Source organism: Mixophyes fleayi, chromosome 3 (genome assembly GCF_038048845.1).
Source record: "Mixophyes fleayi isolate aMixFle1 chromosome 3, aMixFle1.hap1, whole genome shotgun sequence".
Taxonomy (NCBI): Eukaryota; Metazoa; Chordata; class Amphibia; order Anura; family Limnodynastidae; genus Mixophyes; species Mixophyes fleayi.
Genome location: NC_134404.1, coordinates 245937102 through 245963108, shown reverse-complemented (window position 1 = coordinate 245963108; position 26007 = coordinate 245937102). Strand labels below are relative to the sequence as shown.

At 43.7% G+C, this 26007-nt stretch overlaps 1 long non-coding RNA gene across 1 annotated transcript; it reads left to right on the top strand.

The window, feature by feature from the left end:
- The first annotated feature begins 402 nt into the window (after positions 1-402).
- Positions 403-22150, top strand: LOC142142925 (uncharacterized). The gene is made up of 2 exons (XR_012689403.1): positions 403-905; positions 21283-22150. It is a non-coding gene; the product is annotated as an uncharacterized LOC142142925 (long non-coding RNA).
- The last annotated feature ends 3857 nt before the right edge of the window (positions 22151-26007 follow it).

Below are 26007 nucleotides of genomic sequence, written 5' to 3'. Positions count from 1 at the left end.
GAATCTATGTGTGAGAAAAATATGTAGTCTACTATTGATATCTGTTTTGTATGGTTGGTACATGTTCTGATCAAGAACTGGGAATACTGTATTTTCACATTCCGGAGAGGTTACTGTGACAACTATATGCCTATTTGAGATATTGCCATTGGTTGAAAGCCAGCTAAATAGTAGCTGCAATATCCGGAGTTAATATAATCCATGTTTTGATCAAGAACTGGGAATACTGTATTTTCTGCAATCCGGAGAGGTTACCGTGACAACCATATGCTAATTTGAGATATTGTCATTGGTTGGAAGTCAGCTAAATAGTAGCTGTGATATCCGGGGTCAATATAATCCTACGAGATAGACAATATCCTTTATGATGTGTGAGATAAATGTTTTACTTATCATCCATGTTCCCTTTGTAAAGTTTATGTGCGTTTTTAACATACTGCACACCTTTTGTATTTGGAACACGGAAAGACTACTTGGATCATTATACGATCAAAAAGTAAATTATTTGTTTTATATAGTTCTAGCTCAACTATACAGTTATCTTATTTATGTGTGAGAAGAGTTTGTCATTAAGGTTTGTTTTTAACTTTGCCATTAAACGGGACATAGTGAATATCTGGAATCCAGAAAGGTCACCATGACAACGATATGCTAATTTAGGACACCGTTATTGGCTGGAAGCCTGTTAAATAGGAACCGGATTCAGTGTAACCGCTATGCCTTGATAAAGATTGATGTAATCGAAACGCGTTGGAAAGGGGCGGTTACAAACGAAGGTGCACGTTCCTGGAAGTGTTTGGACACGACTTCCGTTACCAGTGGCATGTGGAGATACTCAGCCCGCTCCCGATCGTATGAAAAGGAATAAAGACTATTTCTACATGCCTATTACCATCCTGAACGGGGTAAGAGTCCAACCTCACTAGGGATGTGCACTGCTGTTGTGGTTATATGAATAAAGTTCTATGTTTTTATTGTGCTACATGTGTATTAAAATAATTTTTTATTGGGGTAATACACCATTGTTGGAATCCAATTTTTTTCTTCTCGGGTACGAGTCTTTTTGGGGGGTACCTTTCGATGCTAGCCCTAAAAAAATGTCAAGATTCTTTTCTGCAGTGGAGGTAAGGTCGAAGGAAGGGTCCTTGTGAGATTTAGCTTGTTCTAATTTCTTAAGGAGTCCTAGCTATGAATTGCTGACCTCTTTGTTATAGAACTCTTTCCCCTTTTGGAAACCTTCCCGAACCTTAATGAATTCAAGGACGTTTTATCCCTGAAGAAGCCTTTTAGGTGAAACGCGTTGGTGCACGCTTACCGGACATACTTTACTTTAACCATCTCTTCGTCCAGTTTACTGGCACGAAGAAAGACTTTAGAACTTTACAGCATGCGCATTTGGAATGAGTCGCGGCCGCGACCTTTCCACCGGACACACTCCCTGCTTACTTTATTGGACACAGTTCAGCTTTTGAAAGGACGCAGACACCATCCCTGACGAGGGTAAGTCCTACAATTATTACCACAGACTTTTCTAAGCTGGATTGTATTTACCCGCAGCATGGTATTTTCTCTGGATGCCGAGGGAGACGCATAGTCGTTTATCGGATCCACACATAAGGATACATATAGACTTATCCACTTGGACTTTGTTTTCTACCAATGCATTAGTCAGGTCTCCATGTGGTATCTGTACTGGCTGTGTCTTTATATACATTGTTTTGTCACTTTATGTCCTTGCTTATTAAGCCTATCATTCGAGGAACATTGTTTTTATTTCTCTACATATAAAGCTTATTTCTGGCATTTTTTTGGATTATGTCCAAGGATTAAATTGTATAAACTGTGCAAACATTCCTTTGTTGATTTTTGCACTTTAATATATGATAGCCGTTACTACGGCCTTTATGTTAGCTGTCTGCTCGCTGTTTGCTTATTATCACTATTACATTTGGCACACTTTGCATTATAGACAGCCTGTCATTCTGCGCTATAGTTGACTCCTTTCATCTATATCGAGTCCCCTCAAGGGTTGGGACCACCCTTCAATTGTCCCCCAGGCAGCAATACACACCTGTACATTGAAAGGGAGCGCGGTAGCGACTTCAATATCCCCATTGACAACCGTTCCGACCCTGCCACCATCAAACTTATCTCCCTTTCCTCCTCTCTCAACCTCACTCAGTGGACCTCCTCCCCAACCCACTGTCTTGGTCACTCCCTCGACCTCATCTTCTCTCATCTCTGTGATCTCTCTGACTTCTCTAACTCTCCCTTCCCACTCTCTAACCACCATCTCCTCTCCTTCACTCTGACCTCCTTCCCTACTCCTGCCTCGCCTAAAGCCACCCTCACTAGACACAACCTTGATACTATCGACCCTACCTCCTTCTCCTCCTCTCTTGAAACTCTCCTATCACCCCTCCCCTCCCTGGCCTGTCCTGACCAGGCGTCCTCTCTCTACAACCACTCCCTCACTACTACCCTTGATGCTGTCGCCCCAGCCTCCGCTATCCGCCAGCGCAGCCTCATTCCTCAACCATGGCACTCGAAACTCACCCTCCAAAGGTGTTCTCGCACTGCTGAACGCCTCTGGAGGAAATCTCGTTCCCTGGCTGACTTCCTTTACTATAAATTCATCCTCTCCTCTTTCTGCTCTGCCCTCTCCCTCGCTAAACAATCCTTTTTTAAGTCCCTCATTTCTTCTCAGTCCTCCAATCCCCGCCACCTCTTTGCCCCCTTCAACTCCCTCCTCTCTCCCCCTCCCCCTCCTGTCCCGTCCTCCCTCTCCGCTACTGACTTTGCCACCTTTTTCTCCTCCAAAATTGAGGCCATCAGACTGAACTCCTCCTCCTCCCCCTCTCCCACCACCCTCATCGCCTCACCTCCCCCCAACAACCAACTCTGGAGCTCCTTTTGCCCCACAACAGGGGAAGAAGTTCGCTCCCTTATTCTTTCCTCTCCTCCCTCCACCTGTCCTCTCGATCCCATTCCCTCCCACCTCCTTCGCTCTCTTTCTCCCACTGTCTGCTCTTACCTCGCACACCTCTTCAACTTATCTCTCTCCTCCGGTGTTGTCCCCTCTTCCTTTAAACACGCTCTTATCTCTCCTATCCTTAAAAAACACAATCTTTACCCCACATCTTTCGCTAATTATCGCCCTATCTCACTGCTCCCCTATGTCCCCTATGCCTCCAAATTACTTGAGCGGATTGTCTGCTGCTGCCTCGCCAGTCACCTCTCTGACTTTTCCCTCCTTGACCCCTTCCAATCCGGCTACCGTCCTCACCACTCCACCGAAACTGCCCTAGCCAAGGTTACTGATGACCTCCTATCAGCCAAATCCAAGGGTCACTTCTCCATACTTATCCTCCTTGACCTTTCCGCAGCCTTTGACACCGTGGACCACCCCCTCCTGCTGCAAACTCTTCTCTCTCTCTGCCTCTCCGGATCTGTCCATGCCTGGTTCACCTCTTACCTCGATAACCGCTCCTTCTTTGTATCCACGTCCAGCTCTTTCTCCCGCCCATACCCTCTCCCTGTTGGTGTCCCGCAGGGCTCTATCCTTGGCCCTCTATTCTTCTCGCTCTATACTTCCTTCCTTGGTGATCTCATCTCCTCCTTCGGTCTACAGTATCACCTGTATGCTGACGACATTCAACTCTACATCACTTCTCCTGACCTTTCTTCCGCCATCCTCTCTCATGTATCTGACTGCCTCTCCGCCATCTGCTCCTGGATGTCCACACGTTTTCTCAAAATGAATATCTCTAAAACGGAACTCATTGTCTTTCCTCCGTCCAGACTCCCATCCCACCATGACCTCTCTATTGTCGTCAACAACACCACCATCTCCTCTGTCACCCAACTCTGCTGCCTGGGGGTCACCCTTGACTCCTCTCTCTCTTTTGACTCCCACATTCATTCCCTTGCCCAAGCCTGTCGCTTCCAACTACGCAACATCGCCCGCATCTGTCCCTTTCCCTCTCAGGATGCCACCAAGACTATCTTACACGCACTCATCATCTCCCGCCTGGATTACTGCAACCTCCTCCTCACCGGCCTCCCCCACTCCCGTCTATCCCCCCTCCCCTCTATACTCAATTCGGCCGCAAGACTCATCTTCCTCTCACGCCGCTCCTCCTCTGCCTCCCCTTTCTGCTTCGTCTTACACTGGCTTCCCTTCCCCTACAGAATCCTCTTCAAACTCCTCACCACCACCTACAAGGCTCTCTCCCACTCTACTGCCCCCTATATCTCTAACTTCCTCTCCATTCACACTCCTGCCCACTCCCTGCACTCAGTCAATGATCGCCGCCTCTCCTCCACTCTTATCACCTCTTCCCACTCCAGAATCCAAGACTTTTCCTGTGCTGCCCCCCTTCACTGGAATGACCTCCCTTGTTCCATCTGCCTCTCTCCTACTCTGTGCTCCTTCAAACGTGCACTGAAAACCCACCTCTTCTTTAAAGCCTACCAACCATCTGCATAACCCCTTCACCTCCTCCGCTCGCTCTCTCCCCTTGCCTCATCTGGCTCCCCTTGTGCCTGTTCTGTTTTCCCTCCCTTAGGATGTAAGCTCACCTGAGCAGGGCCCCCTCCCCTCCTGTCTCCCTACCTGTTCTTCTCCGTGTTTATTGCATTAACTAGCCTGGAGTTTCTGAAGTACTGGAATTTTTTTGTTTATTGTTTTGTACCGTTTCACCCTGTATAGTGTACTGTTTGTATGGTGTACGGCGCTGCGGAAATCTTGTGGCGCCTAACAAATAAAGGATAATAATAATAATAATTTGGAAGAATACAAAAGGATTGAGTATCTGGGATGTGGACTTTTGTTGAAGTTTCACCGAGGATAGCCATTGACCCCATCTGGAAAATCTGCAAGGAATTTAAGGCCTACCCAGATCCATTCACAGTATATCACAGTAGAGGATCTAGTGGGAAACAGAGGGTTGTGTAGGGGTCAAAGCAGATATTGATGTGGTGAATTTTAGTTTAAAGGAATATAAGTCCCAGAGGTTAGTGCCAAATGTGATAGTGGGGAGCAGCTTGACTGTATTGGGTCGCCGTGTATGAGGAAGGCCCCAGAGGGGAGTCAGATCAGGTAGCTCAATGTCAAGCCAGGAGTCGGAACCAGGGGGTGCATATGAGGCATTGATTTGGGAAAAATAGGAGGTCTGGTAATGAAGTTTGATGATAGCGAGACCTCTGTTTCCTCCAGGAATCTCTTCAGAACATTGGCCGAAATCCGTGAGGACCTATGGTTCCAGACAAAGCAGTTGAGGGCCCTTTCGATACAAAAAGTAAAAAATTCAAACTTGAATTTGATAACAGCGCTTAAGATCTAAATGGTTAATAAAGTTTACTATTAAAATATGCACAATGTGTAGTATAATAAACACATATAAAATGACCGTAGCTCACAGATCACCAGATGTATTAATAATAACCAAATTTAATAACAAGTACACATAAGTTACATATTCTTGGCTAAAAACAATAAATAAAATGCAAACATGACATATTACCTAATGATATAGAAGACCCTATGTATATTTTATAACAGTAATAACTGCTTAGTTCTCATGAACCCACCTGTAATCCAGAGGGCCTTTTTGTGGGAAGGTTGGTCCACTAAAAATAGTATATGCAGATGGAAAATATATATTTTAAATTGATAGCTGTGAATGATAAATGGTTCCATAATGGAATAGTGAGATATTAATCCTCACAGGAAGCACACAGCCTACCAAGATAGAACTGTCAGATGTAAATACACAAGCTCATAGTTTAAATATGCACAGAGTGGAGAGCTTTAGAGATGAACAACTAAACGGACCTTCTGGGCACACCCCCCGGCAGCTCTTACCCATCGGTTGATTGTCCTGAATATATCTGGCAGTGTGATAGGCAGCTGAAATGGATGAAGTGCATCTCCTGAAGTGCTGATACGACCGGACCCTCCAGGCCCCCTGCCAGCAACTCTCACCAGTCGGCTCATAGTCTCGGGTATGTCCGGTTACGTAATAGTCAGCTGATATGTATGTGAATGAAGGAAATTTATACACCGCACCAAGTTTTAAACCCCTTATACATTAATTACTATAATATACTGATTGATAAGATAGGGGAGGTGCTCCTATACTAGTATATCGACTATCGTTAAAGAGAAAGAAAGAGAAATTAGTATTTAAAGGGCACTCTTTAATACAAATATTTGTCTGTTGTGTTCAATAATAACTGATAAAATCTTGATCTTTATTGATAAACAGTTTAAAAATCAAAGTGAAATATTAAAATATGTAAAATTGCTTGTAAACCTGATGATTAATCTGTTAAAAGGTAGAACTCTACCATGCTGGCTTGCTGTTCCTAATATAGATCTGATTGTTCTGATAGAATTGATTACATATAGTATATTATCAGAAAATACTGATCAGTATATAGGAGAGCCTGTACTTATACCCCGATGAATGCTATTATAAAAGGGAACAGGAAAGGATCAGTATACTATATTGATATATTGAAAATGCGCTGAGGTGAGTATTAGATGGAATATTATCTATATAGCTGAATATATAACAACTAGATAGCCATCCAATATCATCAGAATTATAATGTGCTCATTATATATAATTCCTGAATGGATAATTATCAATCTAGTAATTAAGTACAGGGTAACATGAAAGATGAGCCACTAGTTCCTGTTACTGGTATCTTAAATAGATTGGTGTTATCAGGATGGCTGATTGTGAATATAAAATTGCCCCTAATAAAGACTCCCTCAGTGTCAATGGAATCAATAACCGGATCCTGATATCCTAAACTAATATATAGTGACTACCAGCAGGCTCAGCGTAACACCAACGCGCGTTTTACTGTAATTTTTCTGGCTGTCAAAAGTCATATTTGTCAGCAGTATCTAAAAGCAATTTTTAGCACTACAAGTGCTTTTGGGGTGTCCCATATTCCCCAGTGTTTTACACTAATTTTTCTGGCTGTCAAAAGTCATATTTGTCAGCAGTATCTAAAATAATATTTAGCACTACAAGTGCTTTGGCCTCATTAAAATGGATTCAAAGCAGTCCACATATGAGCAGAATCAGCAACCAGGTTCTGTCTCCAGTCCTGATGGTAGTGTTCCCAGTATGTCATCTGGTAAAGCCTATGTAAAAGTACATAGTATTTTTAAATCAGGGAACAAAAGACACACCCAAAAAAAATTTACCGTGTTGAAGCGAAAAAGAAGTGTAACTGAGGAAAAGTTAATTGCCGATAAAATTGCCAACATGCCATTCAACACACGCAATGGCAAAGAAAGAATGAGGCCTTCACCTTTCTCTATTAGTGGCAAATCAAAAATTGTTACTGAGCCTTCTTCTCGTACGGTCACTCGTGACCAAGCAAGACCAAGTAATTTGGAGTCTAAAAGTGGTGCACAACTACTGTTACGCGTCAGAGCCGAGCTGCAAGAAAACAGTAAGGCATTAGAGGATAATGTATGCTCTAAATCAGAAATGACACCAATCCCTGTGGAGAATCCATCCACCAGTGGTATCATGAGCATTCTGTTTGTGTACCCATAAAGAAGGGCCCTTTCAGCAGTTCTGCTGATGTGTGCCAGAACAGCCCGAGTGTAGCCAGTGATACACAAATTGAGAATGCCACTTTGTAATTAGAAGAGGATGAGGGGGAGATTTGTGTAGGCGACGAGGGTGCTAATGAGGATGAGGATGAGGTTGTTTGTGTAAGTCCTGCACCAGTGACAGCAGTTCTGGCACGTGACAAGAAAAAGGCCATTGTCATGCCTGGGCATAAAACAAAAAAATCCACTTCTACTTATGTGTGGAATTATTTCTACCCAAATCCAGACATCAGTTGTATAGCCATTTGTATGTCAAGACACAGTCAGTCGAGGGAAGGACCTTAACCATCTTGGAACCTCATCTATGTTACTCCATTTGACGAGAGTTCATGGCAAAGTGTTGGGAAAAGCTGAAAGTTCTTCCCAAAAAATTACAAGCACTCCATCATCAGCTAGGACCCTTCGGTCACTGACATCCCAACGGCTACAAAATACACCCACAACACCATCCTCATCAATATCCTCAGTAGCGCTCAGAGTTAGCCCTGCATCCCACTTAGTAAGGCTGGATGACTCCTGCACTATAATTGATTCCTCTGAAGAAAGCGTTAGTCCCACTGCTGCTGCTGTTGCTGCTGCTGGGGGTGAATCGTCATCCCAGAGGAAGGCCAAGAAAAAGACCATTCCTACATTACAACAATTAACTGGGAAACAATCATTGGCTAGTGGAAGCAAATATGACAGCAGTCACCCAGTCGCCAAGCGAATCACAGACGCCATGGCTACCATGTTCGTGTTAGATCTACGTCCAATATACAGAATAAACGCATCTGGTTTTTCCCAGTTAATTGAGGTTTTGTGTCTGCATTACAGAATTCCATCGCGACACCATTTTTCCCGTAAAGCTATTCCACAGCTATACCAAAAAGTGTGTACAAATGTAGAGATTGCGCCGAAAAATGCAATTCTGCCCACTGTCCACTTAACCACAGATATGTGGACAAGTGGAATTGGGCAAACCAAAGACTATATGACTGTGACAGCCCACTGGGTTGGTCATTCCCCTTCACCAGCGGGAACAGCAGCAGCATGTACACCACTACGTAACATTTGTCACAGGCAGGCCACTCTTTGTATCACCGGCTTCACTAACAGGCATACATCTGACAATTTGTTACGAAAACTAAGAGATGTGATTGATGCATGGCTTATAACACTTGCACTCTCCCCAGGATATGTTATTTCTGATAATGCCAACAATATAGTGCGAGCATTACAGCTGAGTGAATTCCATCACATTCCCTGTTTTGCTTCCACCATCAACTTGGTGGTGCAGAGCTTTCTAAGAAATCACCGTGATGTGCAGGAGATGCTTTCGGTGGCCTGTAAAATTTCAGGCCATTTCAGGCATTCTGCCACAGCATGTAGGAGATTGCAGCAGCTCCAAGAACAGTTTACCTTGCCCTGCCACCAACTTAAGCAAGAGTTGTTAACTAGGTGGAATTCCACCCTGTACATGCTTCAGAGGATGGAGGAACAGCGCAAAGCCATCCAAGTGTATTGCACAAGCCATGACATTAGGAAAGGAGGGGGGATGTATTTCAATCTTGCACAGTGGGGAATCCTTTCAGTGCTGTGCAAGGTGCTGAAACCATTTGAAATTGTGACATGTGAAGTGAGTGCAGACTCTGCTAGCTTGAGCCAAGTCATTCCTTTAATTAGACTATTGGAAAAGCAGCTTGAGAAACTGAAGGAGATGAAATCAAGCAATTCCACAAAGTATGTTGGCTTTGTGGATCAATTACTTAATTCGCTTCACAATGATCCTCGAGTTATTAAAATCTTGGACTTGGATTACTACGTTTTGGCCACTGTGCTTGATCCAAGGTTTAAGACCTACATTGAGTCTTTGCTTCAAAATGAGCGAGATATGAACTTTTGCAAGGAGCTATTGCTCAGCCAGTTGGCCGCTGAACTGGGCCTCGGCTTGATGACATGTCATTCTTCACTTTCTCAAGTAGCTGCTGCTCGGAAAAAAAATTATTTTCCAAAGCGAAGCAGGGAAGACGCATTTGGCAGACCAGAACAGTTTAACATCTGTGCTGGTTTGAAAGATTTTTCAAAAAAATGTGTGACCTTGCCCATAGCTCCATCCAATCTGAGTATTAACATGCAAAGGCTGGTGGAGGATTATTTTCAAGAGGTAATTGATATGGAAATGTCAGACAGTCCCTTTCCTTACTGGGAAGAAAAGCAGGCCATTTGGAAACCCATGTACAAACTTGCTTTGCAATACCTAAGTTGCCCACCCTCCAGTGTGTACTCTGAACGAGTATTAAGCAAAGCCGGGAACCTATTCAGTGATCGCCGTAGGAGGTTACGTCCCAAAAATGTGGAAAAAATGATGTTCATAAAAATGAACTACATCTTCCACGAGGAAGGCCTTCACCATCAAAGACATCCAAGCACTGACAGTTCTCTAATGGCAGATTCAAGCAGCAATGAATTGATAGTCACTGATGATGACGTACACACTGATGAGGGTAAGGATGAAGCTGAAGATGATGACGATAACATCTTTTTAAAACTTTCTATATAAGTGTAGGGTGCAATCTACCCCCATATAGGAAAGGGACTTGGGGCATTTCTATATCACGTACAGTCTTGAGAGGCTGCTGTTTTGGCAATTTCTCAATAAGGGTTGGGTGTCATACACAGACTGACCCCAAACTGGCTTTGTCCATTTCAATTTATATTGTACAGTCTATAACGGCTGAATTTTTTACTATTTTCTACAACTGGAGGGGGGGGCTAGAGAGACAGAAAGCAAACTGCCTTTGCCCATTTCTTTATATATTTAACTATAAGTGTAGGGTGTAATATACACCCAAAGACGATGACTGCATTGCCAATATGCATCGATGGAGAGGAAGACAATCTGGTTTGTGTGCAGAATTAATGACGGCCTAACAGGAATTAAACTGTTTTTTTATAATTTATTAGCTTTACAATTACATTACTTATCCAAGAAACAGGTGGAGCACTAAATTCGGTTATTTTATGCCCCAAAAAATTCATTTTTAAACAACATTGCAAAACAAAACCAAACAAAACCAAAACCAAAACACACAAGGGTGGTTTTGCCAGAACCAAAACCAAAACCCGAAGGTTATCCAGATCCAAAATCAAAACTAAAACACGGGGATCAGTGAGCATCTCTAGTACACACAAACCCCGGTCCACAGCAGCTTGGTCATTGAAAGTCACCTATAATTCCAAAATAATATAGTGTCTAGGGGAGTATTCCACTACTTATCTGCTAATCTGAGCAACTGTCATCTATTTTAGTGGAAAACATTTTCCTGCAATGCAAATGAACATTCTTTAAACTCCAAATGTTGATATCATTGTATTTGTATTTTGCATGCAAAAGCATACAGTATTTGTTTGGTACACCTACATTCAGCACAGTTGGAATAAAAGATTTTAAAGCTATATTAAATACATTGCTCTCTGTTCTTCTGTGTGCTAGGATTTCTGATGAGACATTTTAACTGTGTTTTCTTTGTCAAAAATATCACCACTCCTAATGCAGCCCAATTGTCATAAGATAAGATGTGTGAGTGAAGCTGCAGCAGTTGAATGAATGGCCTAACACACGAAGTCAGGACCAAACGTAAGTATAAGCACAAATAGGAGTCAGAGGTAATGCTTCCTATCAGGTAAGGAGACCTGATGATCTGACACTCATGGAAATGAGGAGTACCCTTATAAATGGAACTTTCTGGTGATCATCCAATCACTGCGGAGCAGAGGTTTTAAAGGTTCCCGGGCTTGTGCATGTGCAGAATACTAGGCAAATGGCATCTGAGGATAGAGGACCACCAGGCTGTACAGCAGAGAGCAGTAATCAAGGGAAACCAATGTACATAAGGATCAGAATGGAACTGAACCAGTGAGATACGTGATATATATACTACACATTTACCTAATAGCCACTTGTGTTCAAAAATTACTTTTGTTATAATGAACAGCTTTACAGGCACAGCTATGATGTATCTTTCCTGTCACAGTTCAGGAAATGCATGGTCAATATCTTAAAGGCAATAACAAAAGTAGGCAAAAAAGTGAATTACACAGATGTTTCATAACATCTGTGTAATTCACAGATGTGAATTGTGTAAATCTGTGTAATTCTGTGTTTGGAGAAGAATGTGGCAATACCCCAAAAAAGACAATATTGTAAAGCTTTGGGCCCCATACATTATTAATAATAAAGAGATGATATATATAGTGTGTGCTTGCAGTGTTAGGAGAAGAATGCGCACAAATCACACAAATCACTTAAATTGCAACTCATTTCTGTTTGAGTGCAATAAGAGTTACTCACTATAGTAATGTAATGAAATCTTGTCATATACACAGGAGAGAATTAGGAATGAAGCCCTTAAGCTGAATGTAAATAAACGGAGATGCTTGTCACGAAGCTGACATGGACATTAGGGGTTAATGTTTTAGGAAGTGCCTGCTCCCGGATGTTAGGGGGAGGAGTAAAAGGAGGTTTTCATATATATCTCTGGCTAGGCAGGGCAACTTCCTCTGGCATCAGGATTTCATGCTGAATGGATCGCTGTCCGGCTAAGTGAAATTATTTGGTTTTTAAAGTTGCTTTTGTGGTTTCAATAACTGTGTTTTCATTGTGCCTGATTTCTTTCTGTGTTAGCAGTGGGGATATTGTTGCTTGGCATTTGGGTGATTGTGGGTATACTGTATAGCGCTGTCACGTGTTCTTATCCTTTGCTTCTAAACTGTTGGGAGAGATGTCTCGCCCCAGGCGCAGCGTGGGTCCCCCTGCTCGTTTTAGTGACCTGACCGAGCTTCCCGCAGAGAGTAATCCCTTGTTCAGTCCCTGCGTTATGGCGGCCGCCATTTTACCTGAAGGGTCTGGAGAGCGGAGTCCGGGTCCAGAGGTAGTGCTAGCGGGGGCAGAGGAGGCGGATGGGCAGCAAGGAGAGGTTAGCCAGGGACGCCCGGAGGCAGTGGACGAGTCAACTTCCCCGGCCGCGTGTACTGTGCGCATTCGCGGCCGGGCTCCCAGTAGGTCCTTAAAGCAGAGGCATGTGGTGAAAGGTACTAGGGGGAGAGGCAAGGCTAGGAGATCCAGGATGGAAACGTCGTCCCCGGCTGGGGGCTGGGCACCGGGAGAACGCCGGCGTACCGTTAGGTCCAGGTCTGTGTCTCCAGCGGGCAAGGACAAGGAGAGGGGGTTGGGGACTGTCAGTAGGAGTAGGAGGGGGGTACAGGGGGCCCTTCAGCACGGCAAGTGTCTGGTGGTAGTCAGCGAGAGCGAGTCTCGGACAGGGCAAGTTCTCATTCTCCGGCTGGCACTCATAGAAGGGGAAGCGCCATTAAAGCTTTAGGGCGTTGGAAGTCAGATGCGTACAAAAGGTATATTAGACCTATTAGGTGATTGATACGCAATAGTATTCTCCCCGTCCAGTGTTAACCTTGGGCTTCTCTGCTCGTTGTTGTTTTTATACGGGGGCATGAAGGGCTTTTGCCATTTTTTCCTCCGATGAAGGCCTGATTAGTGGTGTGCCTCCGGGGTTATGGTTTTCACCTTCATCTTGGTTAACACTTTTTTCCCCTTACTTAATTAATTCATAAAGTCACGTTAAAGTCACTTAAAAGTCACATAATTTTCCTATGCTTCAAGGAGTGGTGCTATAAAGTGGATTGGTGGTGCCGAGTCTATCGGCGGTTATGGTTAATTGAGTACGACCTGGTGGTGACGGATCCTATTATCTGTGTTACAGGTTGCTCTACTCAGAGGATAACCATATGGATTGTTGGGCATTCGTTTGTTTTCTGGGCGTCCAGATATAAGTTTGCCAACAACAGAGATGCCTTTGTAAGGCCAGTTGATATTCGTTGGATCGGGAAAAGAGGTATGAGATGGCAAGGTTTGATGCCACTTCTGTCTGCGGAGATTGATAAAGCAGGCCCTCCAGATGTGTTGGTGATACATTTGGGGGGTAATGGTGTGGGCATAGGTAAGTCTTTGGACTTAATTATTGCTATCAGAGAGGACCTGAGAAGTATTAAGAGGCTTTGGCCTTCAGTTATTATTTGCTGGTCCAATATTATACCACAAATTAACTGGCGAGCGGAGATAGCCCTTCGCAAGATAAAAAAACATGGTAGCAGAATTGAATAGAACAACAAGAAAAATAATTCTGCAATTAGGAGTGATCGTGGTAGATCACCTTCTAATAAGATCTGATTTGAGTAACCTGTATAGGAATGATGGGGTTCACCTGTCGGAGGAAGGCAATTCGATTTTTATAGAGCAGATTTTTTGGAGAGTAGGTCAGTTAGTGGGGTCTATGGGTGGCGGGCTGGTGGTCCGTTAAATGGACTCCAGCGTGGCAGGAGAGCTTTTTCAATCAGCGGCTAATTCATACGGTGCTACCGCTGATTGGCCGCACGTCACCGCTCTTTTCGAAGCACCCTGGCTCTTGGTACCTCTGTGCGAGGACCCCTTGACCAGCACTGTGCGCGTACGTCTTGGGGAGCCCAGAAGGGAGTGGTCACGATAACGCCAGATTTAGCACCGCCGATCGTAAAGGACTGTGGTGCCTGGGACCAGTGGTTAGTGCCTGTGGGCCATACACTGTTCGGTTTTTCGATATTAGTTGTTAGCTGATTGAATCGTTCTCGCCGCCACCCTTTATAGGTAAATAGATAAATAAATAAATAAATAAAAAGATTATTTTATTTGCCACTGCAAAGTTGTCGTGTCTTTATTATAGTTAAGTTTACAGTGCTAAGATTAACAACATTAATGTATGGTGTTAAGCTGAGGGAATCAGCAGTCTACAGTTTATGGTGTAATTAAATAGAAATTAAATTAATTACAAACATATATAGAGAGGTCAGGCAGGCTGTTTGCTACAGAAACAGACGGAAGTAAGTACAAAAGGAGCAGGCAAAATATTGAGGTCAGAATGGGCACTAAGGTCAGGGCAAGAAGTAAAGAATGATGCTTAGGAGCAAAGCGAAGTTCAGCAACAGTAATCCAATAAGACAATAGAATGCAATTCAAAGCAGCAAAACCCATAACAGGCATCTGAGTGATGCCAGTCCCAAACTTATATAGGTGTTGTCACTTTAATGAGTGCTTCCGAAATTATATGACTTGCCCTGGATTATAAGCAGGATGGAATCAATGATGGTAATTGCTAAGAAGACACTGGAAATGTCAGCATCTTCCACTAAGTATATGAAATGCATGTATGTTTTATACTCAGTGAGGCAAGATGATTTAATGCCATTAAAATGCTGATTAACTGGATATGTGAATCAAGTACATTAAAACACCTGTTTTATGTTTTTCAAGGCTCCAGAAAAAAGTGTAAAATGAAGGACAATTCTAAGATTACCCAAATCACACAATGCAATTTGTAATTGTCCACTTCGTATTATTTTGATAAATGTTTGTTCCAGCATGTACAATGTCTACATATGATGGACTTTCCACGGGAAAAAAAATCTGCCCAGTAAAATTAAATGTTTATTTGAAGAAAAATGGATCTATATCCAGTGTCGGACTGGCCTGCTGGGGAGCCGGGAAATTATCCGATAGGCCCTGATGTCAGATAGCTCCGCCCTTTTCAGTGGTTGGGCGAAGCAAATTACAGCTGGATCCTTCGCTCCCTCCTTGGCCTATCGGATTAGATATCACATGGGATGCGCAACATGTGACTGGTGCCGTCCCATGTGAGCAGAGAAGAAAGCGCGACTAAAAGGTAAGTGTCAGGGCTGCAGAGGGGGGTGCGCTAATATTTATGGTGAGTATGTTGGCTACGGGGGGGCGTTAATATTTATGGTGAGTGTGTGTTGGCTGCAGGGAGGGCTTGCTAATGTTCATGGTGAGTGTGTCTTGGCTGCGGGGGGGCGCTAATGTTTATAGTGAGTGTGTATTGGCTGCGAGGGGGGATGCACTAATGTTTATGGTGAGTGTGTGTTGGCTGCGGGGGGGGGGGGGGCGCTAATGTTTTTGGTGAGTATGTGTTGGCTGCTGGGGGCACGCTAATATTTATGGTGAGTGTGAGGATAGGGGGAGGCTGATGTCTATGGAGTGTGTGTGTGAGGACATGGGGGTGCTGATGTCTATGGAGTGTGTGTGTGTGTGAGGACAGGGTGGCTGATGTCTATGGAGTGTGTGTGAGGACAGGGGGGGTGCTGATGTCTATGGAGTGTGTGTGAGGACGGGGGGGGCTGATGTCTATGGAATGTGTGTGTGAGGACAGGGGGGGGGCTGATGTCTATGGAGTGTGTGTGTGAGGACGGGGGGCGGCGGCTGATGTCTATGCAATGTGTGTAAGGACAGGGGGGACTGATGTCTATGGAGTGTGTGTGTAAGGACAGGGGGGGCTGATGTCTATGGAGTGTGTGTGTAAGGACAGGGGGGCTGATGTCTATGGAGTGTGTGTGAGGATAGTGGGGCTGATGTCTATGGAGTGTGTGAGGACAGGGGGGGTGATGTCTATGGAGTGTGTGTGAGGGCAAAGGGGGCTGTTGTCTATGGAGTGTGTGTGAGGGCAAAGTGGGCTGTTGTCTATGGAGTGTGTGAGGGCAAATGGGGCTGTTGTCTATGGAGTGTGTGTGAGGGCAAAGGGGGCTGTGGTCTATGGAGAGTGTGTGAGGGCAAAGGGGGCTGTTGTCTATGGAGTGTGTGTGTGTGAGGGCCTTGTGTTGATGGAGTGTGTGTATGTGAGGGCAAAGGGGGCTTGTAGTAATGGAGTGTGTGTGTTGGCAAAGAGGGCTTGTGGAAATCTAATTTGGGTGTGAGGTAGGTATTTTCCAATTAATGAGTGCTATTATGCTTGTGGGGTAATAATGTGGCAATTTAATTTAATAGTGGGTCCTAGTAATTTATGATGGGGTGATTTGGGGGCTATTAATTGAATGTGGGGCTGAGTTTGAGGAGCATGAGGTCTATTTATGTGAATATGAATTATTTAATGGCAGTGATGGTTGCGGGAAATAGGTATATTTATTATACGTAAATGTTATTAATCTATTGCTGGGGCTGTTTTGAGGGAGGGAAATAGGTTTATTTATTAAATGGGAATACTATTACTTTAATTTTGGGGCTGGAGGAAGGCCTAAATATTAATCGTGGGTCCTATTGATTTAACACCAGGGCTGGTTGGAATTTTCTAAATGTACCCATTTTTTTTGCCAAGTAGGGCCCCCAACATTCCAGGATCCAGACAAACCGCAACTAAAGAAACCAGCAGCCACAGGTGGTGAAAAAGACAAGAACAGGTAGGACAGTCTGTCAAATGTTCTGATTCTAGAGGGACAATGCCGATTTTTGGTGACTTCTGCCCAATCTAAGGGACAGGTCAAGACTGTGTACTCTTTATATACACACTGCATTCTTTATAGACTACACTATGGTGCTAGCTGTCCTTCTTGGGCTGACCACTCCCCCTCTAGTGTCTAGTCTAGACTCTATGATGGCTGTCCACACCCCCTCTGGTGGGCCCCTAGCGTTGCAGTCCCCCGGTGGGCCCTTCATGCCCCAGTCCAACACTTTCTATATCTAAGCAAACATACCCAGTGCTTTATACAGTATGTACAATATTTTGCAACATTTGCTTTACTAAAACATTAACTAATATGCTGTGCAAATAATAGTATATAATCAATAGTGTAAATATGAACATTAAAATGCATTAGAGGACCATGAAATAATAGTGTAACCTCCATAAAAGTGTAAAATCAGAGAATGTAATGGGGCTTGACTGTAAAGTGTTTGGAATAAGCAATATATTAAGGACATTGTGTTTACCTTTTATCAGACACCATCCATGCGCCTCCACGCTAGCCGGGGACGGTTGTCTTCCTTTCATGGAGCGCCCCGTTGTTAGGCAATGGGAAAGCTCCTTCCGGCAGTCCAGGGCGCATGCGCGCCCATTGCCCCAGCAACGGGACACACTCCTCTGCTTCCTGTCAGCGGTCAGCGCGTCTGACCGCCGATCCACTGCCCACCAATGAGAGCAGACTCATGTATATATATCTGGCTCTGACACCACTAGGGTGCAGAGCATCTAGTTTCTTGTATTCTAGCCTCCAGCATTTATGTCCATATAAATCCTGATTGCTGACCAGTGTACCGACCCGGCTCTCCCCGACTCAGATTTGGATACTCCCTTGGTTCTGCATTATACTCTCCGATTGACCTTTGGCTTGTTGACTACTCTCTGCTTCCCGATTTGGTACTTCATCTGCCTGCACGGTTCCAGACCTCTGCTAGTATGACCACGATTACCACCGCCATCTCGCAGGTAGCTTCCTGGGAGGGCCGCGACCTGCACGTCGTTTGCCGCGAAATCCAAACTTACTTGCGGGGGTCCCTGGTGAAGACTCCGCGCCTCCTAGTGTAGCAGTGCCAATACCCGTAGGTACCTGTTCCTAAGTAAGATATATATTTTTTTATTGTGTGTTGCTGTTCCACCTAGATAGAAGTGATAGTGTTTCAAATGGAAATTAAAATAATGAACTAAAGGAAGTCAATAGTAAATGAAGGGTTAATAACAATAAAGAAGACGGGAGGTGCAATACAGAAGCTGCTTCTTTCTACTTTGTGATATTATTTTACTGTTATTTATTCTCGCCACATTTACATTCATTATAATTTGTATAATGAGTTTAACATGGGTTGATTTAGGATAGACAAAATAATGCAATATGGGGGTGTGCATGCAATGTACAATATAAGTATGTTGACTTCACACAGGGGACTTCAAAGGCATGTCATTCCCTTGATAAACAAGAAATAATCCATCCAACTGTCAGTCTGATTTAATTATTGCAACACAGACCCGTATATATTTCCTGTATAAGCTGGCTTATTTGCACAAAAATAGGTACAAGATGTGACCAAATGTTATTTGTTATGTGGGTCTGCATTTTTACAGCTTCATAAGTGAGCTTTACTATGTCTAAGAAATGGCAGCACTGCAGAACTAATAAAGAAACAAAATTACTAAATATTTAAAGTTAATAAAAAATATTATTTTTAATTTATTTTTAGTGTTATTAAAATGTTTAAAATGGTTTTTTTTGTTGATTGTTAAAAAAAAGTTTCTTAAAATGCATTGTGTGTGTTTTATTTTTTCTAGGCAATTGTGTACTAATGAGACATATTTGTTAGTAAAGTTTGTTCTACAATTGAATTGTCAACCTAAAAATACTGTCGACGTTTGAATCGTCGATCTAATAATACTGTCAACATTTGAATTGTCGACTTTCTGAATGTCGACCAAATGAATGTCTAGCTGCCCATCACATATCAGAGTTTTGCAATATATATCGTAAATTACTTCTGCTGTTATGTTTTTACAAGCCCAATAGTTATTCTAGAGTACAAAATATAATAATTACTTCTCAATATTACACAACAAAATAGCCACCAATAAATTATTGCATATAACCATGTGTTATGCGTAACCTGTTCCCCCAAAACACATTGCCACCGGTGCCATCTCCACTCATATGCACTTTTCAGAACCCATTAGAATTAGGGCACAGAATTCCAGCCTATGCCTCAGAGCAAACATGATTACACACCAGTCGGTGCCCCATATAAAAAAAATGATAAACCGGCCTTTGCCTACCACAAATTGTTACATATCAACCTTAGCCTCTCAAAGAATGATGCACACCAGTCTGTGCCAGCCCCAGCCCCTCCATTTAAATGATCCTGTCAGAAACCACTAGGGTTGGGTCCTGGCAATTTACTCTTCTACAGACAATATTCAGACACCAGCATCTAAGGCTCTGTAAAACATTATTATGAATTTCAACCACAAAAGCTTTAGTAGGGTTTTGAATAATACATTGTGGGATTACTGTGCAAAGTCTAAATTGCCATTGTGCAGTATAAAATCCTCTTTAGTACTGCAGAGCACCTTGATTTTTGCATGTGGGCCTAGATACCGAAAAAATGCATATGATTAATGCAGTATTTGAGGAGGAGCAGATGTATCACAAGCTGATCTGCAGAGTGAGGTGTTTTTTTGCAAAGTTTGGATACTGGGACTACTAGTGGTTGCAATTTTGCTACTTACCCTGGGCCTCACAGCCCAGGGGATCAGAAAAAGTTTTTTTTAAGCATGCTGTTGTCTGAGTGCTTCTACAGAGGATCCAGCCCTGCACTGACCAAACTGGGGCTTGTTTTCATTCTGGCACATTTGTGTTCTCTATGTTATAGTAGAAACCAGCCTAGGCTGTCTATAGCAGGGTTTTTTTAAGTTTTTTTTAATGCAGTGCAATCTGCATGGGACCTGTTTATGTACAATACAAGTATGGGAGGATACCAGATTATTTTGCAGAGTGGGAATGAGTGCATTGCAATGACCCCTTTTATTTCATTAGGATGTAAGCTCGTATGAGCAGGGCCCCTCTCCCCTTCTGTCTTCATACCGACTCTTCTGCTCCGCCCTCACTCCATATGTCTGCCCGGAGTTTCCGAAGCATTGGTACTTAGTGTTTATTGTTCTGTGATGTTTTACCCTGTATGGTCTACTGTTCGTATTATGTAAGGCGCTGCGAAAACCCTGTGGCGCCCAACAAATAAATGATAATAATAATAATAAAAATTTCATTGTGGCCAGGTTCCACTTGTTTTTTATTATGAATAATAATGTAAGGGTTCTCAACCTTCAGATGACATTAGTTTAAAGATTTGTGTGTGCTCTCTTGTAAGTTTTACTTAGTGCTTTGCTTTTTCTTTCTTTCCTATGCCTTTTAGATATATGGTAAATTTTATGACTTGTTACAACACTTGTGACAAATTCCTATCTACCACATCTAGGTACATGTGTGAAATTGCAAGTGCCAGGCTATGACTTGGGTTCTTTTGAAAATAACCTATAGCTCCCAAGTCATAAAGTTAAAAACTAACTGGCTCAGCAGTGGAAAGCAAGCCATGTACTAAGTGTCATGGTAAATCAGTTCAAGTCTTGTACCACTTCAACTTTCACCAGTTAGAGTCATGCTGAATACTTTCAAATGTAGTGTGAGGCCAAGACTGGGTGATTGCGATGCTATTGCTGCTCAAGCGAGTCTGAGTTCCAAGAAATAGGTTCTTGAATGCAGAGTGATGTGTGTTTGCTCTGGGAGACACCCATTGAGTCCAAGGGCTAGATTTACCTAGAATCGTGTTTGGTGGCAGTTTGAACTGCCATGCATCGCCGTGTTTTTCCGGCGGTTTTTCAGGTCAAACAGCCGGATTTACTATTGGGTGGTTTTAAGGTTCAATGTGAATCCGCTGTCGATGTAAAGGCCGGCTTTGATTGGAACATGACATGATTGAAACATGACGGTTTTAGTTTACCCCAATAATAGTAATAGTTTACCCCACTCCATCAACTTGCAACATTTTGCAGCCTACACCCTCTTGTTTGGGTAACAAATTAATTCGGTATCACTGTGGCCTCACCCTAACATATGGGGACACATGAGCTTTTACTACCTTAAAAGATGAGTATCATCCTTAAGCACGACCTATTTACCAACTAGTCAGGAAAGTTGTAGTTAAACAATGTTATGTGTTTGCCTGCAGTGTCCAAAATTAAAACAAGCATGTGATTTTCTATAAACTTACCTTGGTCTTTTCTCCACAGGTACCTCATCATCCCTGCAAGGCCAGCGCCAGTCAGCGCAGATGTCACTTCCTGACGACACACAGGAAGACACAGTCATCACTTTACAGGTGGTAGATGTCCCTGTGTCAAGGCGCCAGGAACAAGCAACTGGCCCTGCGAAACAGACACAAGAGCAACAAACTGCACCTCCTCAGCTGGATACAGGGCGAGAAATGGCCCAATCCATCTCCAATTTTCAGGTCCTGCAGTCTCAGTTTATGGACACTCAAACCAGACATATGTCTCATATTGGACAATTGAGGCGTTCCTATCGCAGTACTAGCCTAATACCTTCTACAATAAATCGCATAGCTGCAGCTATAGAGCAATCCAATGTCAGCATGATTCAAATGACTGGTGCTGTGGAGGCCTTACACACCACAGTAAAGGAGGTCAATGCCAACGTGAATCGTATGGCTGCCCAAATTCACCAGGACCTAACGATACAGTTACTTTTGCCAGTGTCCGCTACTGAAACCTTTGGCTAGTACGCCAGCACGCTCCGTGCAAAGTACTCCGCCAAGGAGAGGTGCTTGCACCAGGGGGGGTGAGGAAGAGGAGAGAGTGTCACCCGAACCTCTGATGTACCTGCCAAAAGGCGTAGGTAGCCTAATGAGTGTGGTTTTACCCAACAACCTGTAAAATATTTGGTTCTGATTTTTTAAATGTTCTTCTTTTCTCAGTTCTGAAAAATGTTGCACTATTTACAGTCTATTATACTTCTGTGACGTGTACCCTGCGTACATCAGAAATTCAGTGTGTACATTGTGGGGCATGTTTCTGCAATATTCATGTATACTTGAGTTTAGGTACCACAATAAATGTTGTTTCATTTAAAATCAAAAAATCTGTCTGTAAAACACTATTATACTGCGTGCAAAAAAGTTGGCACATTTGGTACTTACGCATTGCAACCTGTCTGACACTTAGCAATGACTATTAAAGGTTGCACATGAGCAGAACTCACTACCCTGTGCTCAGGAAAAGCAAAGAAATATGGGTAAATTTTACACATTATACCTAAACCAAAAAAAAACAATACCACTTTTCAAATGTAAAAAACAAACCAAAAAACAAACTTTAACTTATGTTGACACTGGCAAAATAGCAGTAACTGAATGCTGTTAGGTCAATCTCGCCATTCACAACCACCTCTTTTCTTTTGGTCGTTTGAATGGCATTTTTCTGGCGGTTTGTCAAACCCCTCCATAGTAAATCCAGCTGTTTATATGTTCAACATTGTTAAAATCTGGATGGCGATTTGTAAAGTGGTGTTTTTGTGAAATGTCTTTTCTGGCCGTTTTGACGGTGGTTTGGGCTTTAGTAAATCCGGCTGGTTCAAAACCGCCGGCAAACTAGCCGAAAAGCGGCTGGTTTAGAAAACGGGTGTAGTACCTATTTACGGTACTGACTACCCCGACAGAGAACATGACGACACGAGGGCTCCGACTGAAGAGGAGGGTGACCTGCCAAAAGAAGTACTGACCAGAATGCAGATGTCTTCAGATGATGACACGCTGTCTTCCCGGCTCCCGAAAATGGCGTCATTCTCAAGCGCGACTGCCCTTTAAGGCAGTGATGGCCCTTGCTGCCTGTCATTTATGACAGGTAAGTACTATTTTAGGGGTTATGGGTGTTAGGGATATTAGGGTTAAGATTAGGGTTACCCTAATCTTAACCCTAAGGTCGGGAAATTGATATATTATAGCACAAAATTTAATTGTTTAGGAAGGGAATGAAATGTAGTGGAGAAAAAAAAAAGAACTGGGGGCAGGTATGGGTTAAGATCATGCAGGACCCTTGTCATTATAACATTGCTGAGATGCCTACCACCAATCTAGGGGTATATGTATCAATATGCGGGTTCTTCAACACCCGCGTGTTCAGCCTCTTCCGCGATTAAATTTCATGCGGCGCTGCATTGTAAAGGGTTAACTTCCCTTTACAATGCAGCGCCGCTTGAAATTTAATCGCCGAAGAGGCTGAACACGCGGGTGTTGGAGAACCCGCATATTGATACATTTACCCCCTAATGACAGACCTCTGAGGGTTATTTGCAAAATGCAAGAATATAAGGTTTATTGTAGATATCTGTATAGGACTTCTCATATATAGGAGCAAGACCCCATTCAGTAATTGCACGGTCAACCTGAGCATCCAGTCTGCACAGGGATTGCTATTTTGAAGGTGGACCAATTATAATATGTGGCTTGCCACCTCACTTATTTAAATGTTTAATTTTTTTCTCAAATAGACCATTTATTTAACTTTATTATGTTTCACATGAGGCACCTGATGGCTAATTTGGGTGATTGTAGTATATTAGGCTTGGCACTCACCTTGTTGTACTCCTGAGTCAAGCTCAGTCTCTTCTACCTCAGGAATCGCTGGGTTAAAGTTGTGCACTTGCAGATATGAAAACAGGTTTAATGCAGATGCAATGGGTGTAGTGGTGCACAATTGCCGCTGATGAAATTACCTGGTGAAATTACCTGGCTCTATGTCATCTTTGATACGATAAATACTGTAAACTAAAACTCTGTATTTATATACAGTCTCTGATTTACAATCTATAGTCCTTCAGTTTACAAAATAACTTGCTTGGCTGCATCGAGTTATTGCAATTGAAATCACTTCATGACATAATATGTAGTAGTACCTCATTTTCACATGAGTGCTTTTATAGAACTTAACTATTGATTGGAATGCTGACATTCATCCGTTGGGGGACTGTCACTCTCACTCCCTCTTGCTTTCTGCACACTGAAGCCTTCACTTTAGCATGTCCACCTGTTTTTGGATTTAGAACCTTCTCTTAACAGCTCTCAACTGCACTTAAGCTACAGGTAATTGTAGTCTCAAAGTATCTTGGGTGTCTCTCTGAACAAGCACCGATGCTTTAACCTTCGACTCAAATGTAGATCAGGCTATTGCACACTCCATCTTATCCCTCTTGGGATCTCCAATTGACAGGTTTCTGCCTTACTACCTCGGGGCCTCTCTCCAGGGAGCATAGGCACTCTGCTCAGCACACTCAAACAGCCAAGCCATTCTGGAACAGAGAACAAGAAAGCCAAAAATACAGCTACCACAAGCACACTTTTAAACACTTGGGTCCTCGCCATAGCTCACACCCTCCCCTCAATGCATCATGCTCACTCATCTGCTATAAACGTTGTTACAAATATGCGTCTTGAGTAACAATTGACACATAGTGCATATGTGAAAATTGCAATACTATTCAGATCTGTGTCAGTGAAAGGGTTATAGTTATTGTTACGAGCCACAGCGGTGCCCAGCCGCCGCGACTCACTCACCCGCGTCCCGGCCGTCGCCATGACGACCGGGACGTCATTTCCGGCCATAACCCGGCCGTTGCCGGGGCAACCAGTAGACGCTTCAGAGCTGCGTCCCGGCAATAGGAGGCAATTACAGGCATTAGCCTGCAACTGTGCAGGCCAGGGGCAAGCCGTGATTGGCTCTGTTAGTGACTGCTTATTTACCTGCAGGAGTGTGTTCAACCTGTGATTGGTTCAGCTGGGTATTTAAGGCAATGAGGTCTGCTGCCTCATTGCCGGTTATAGCTCCTGTGTTCCAGTCTGCTAACCTGCTAGTTCCTGTCCTGTATCCTGATATCTCTGTTTGACTCCCCGTGTATGACCCTTGGCTTTGATTTGGACCTTGCTCGTGTTTCCTGTGACCCTGATCTCTGGCCTGTTTACCCGTTCTGCTATTTGCCTGTGACCCCTGACCTCAGCTTGTTCATCGATACTGTTGTCTGCTGCCGGCCCTTGACCTCTGCGTGGACCTGACTCCTCTTGCCTGGGTTCTCCCCAGCTGGTACGCACTTCACGACTCTCTGTCAGTCTGCGGCCCAGTCTGTCCCCACCATCAGGGGCTCCAGTGAACACCTGACTGGCAGAGTAGATTCCGGGTTGTGTTGTGCCGGCTGGAGGGGTTCCTAACATTATAACCGGCCCACTCACGGAGACAAGGTTAGAATGGATACAAGTGGATCCACACCGTCTCCGGCACAAACCCTAGCAGGCCACGTTGAGTCCTTGTATCAGATGATGCAGGGATTGGCTGAGCGTATGTCTGTTCAAGAAGAAGCCACAAAAGCTTCACAACCGACTCCAGGTCCCATCTGTGAACCCAAAATGAACTTACCAGATCGGTTCTCCGGAAATAGAACCCTGTTTCGGAACTTCAGGGAGAGCTGCAAGCTCTATTTTCGGATGAGACCCCGCTCCTCCGGTTCAGAGCAGCAAAGAGTTGGGATTATTATTTCCCTTCTACAGGGTGACCCCCAGTCCTGGGCATTTTCTTTGCCGCAGACCAGTCCGGCCATGCAGTCCGTAGACTCCTTCGAGGCACTGGGTCTACTGTATGATGACCCGGATCGAGTGGCCTCCGCGGAAGCTCATCTACGGTCCTTGAAACAAGGCCGACGGTCGGCAGAAGAATACTGCGCTAAATTCCGTAGATGGTCACCTGATAGTGGATGGAACGACCCTGCCTTACGAAGTCAGTTCCGTCTCGGCCTATCTGAACAGATTAAAGATTCTTTGGTGCAATACCCGTCTCCTAGTTCTCTGGAGGATCTGATGCACCTCTCCATTAAAATTGACAGGAGATATAAGGAGCGGAAAACTGAAAAGGAAACATCATCACCTCCATCCTCCTTCGTTCCTGTTTCCCAGG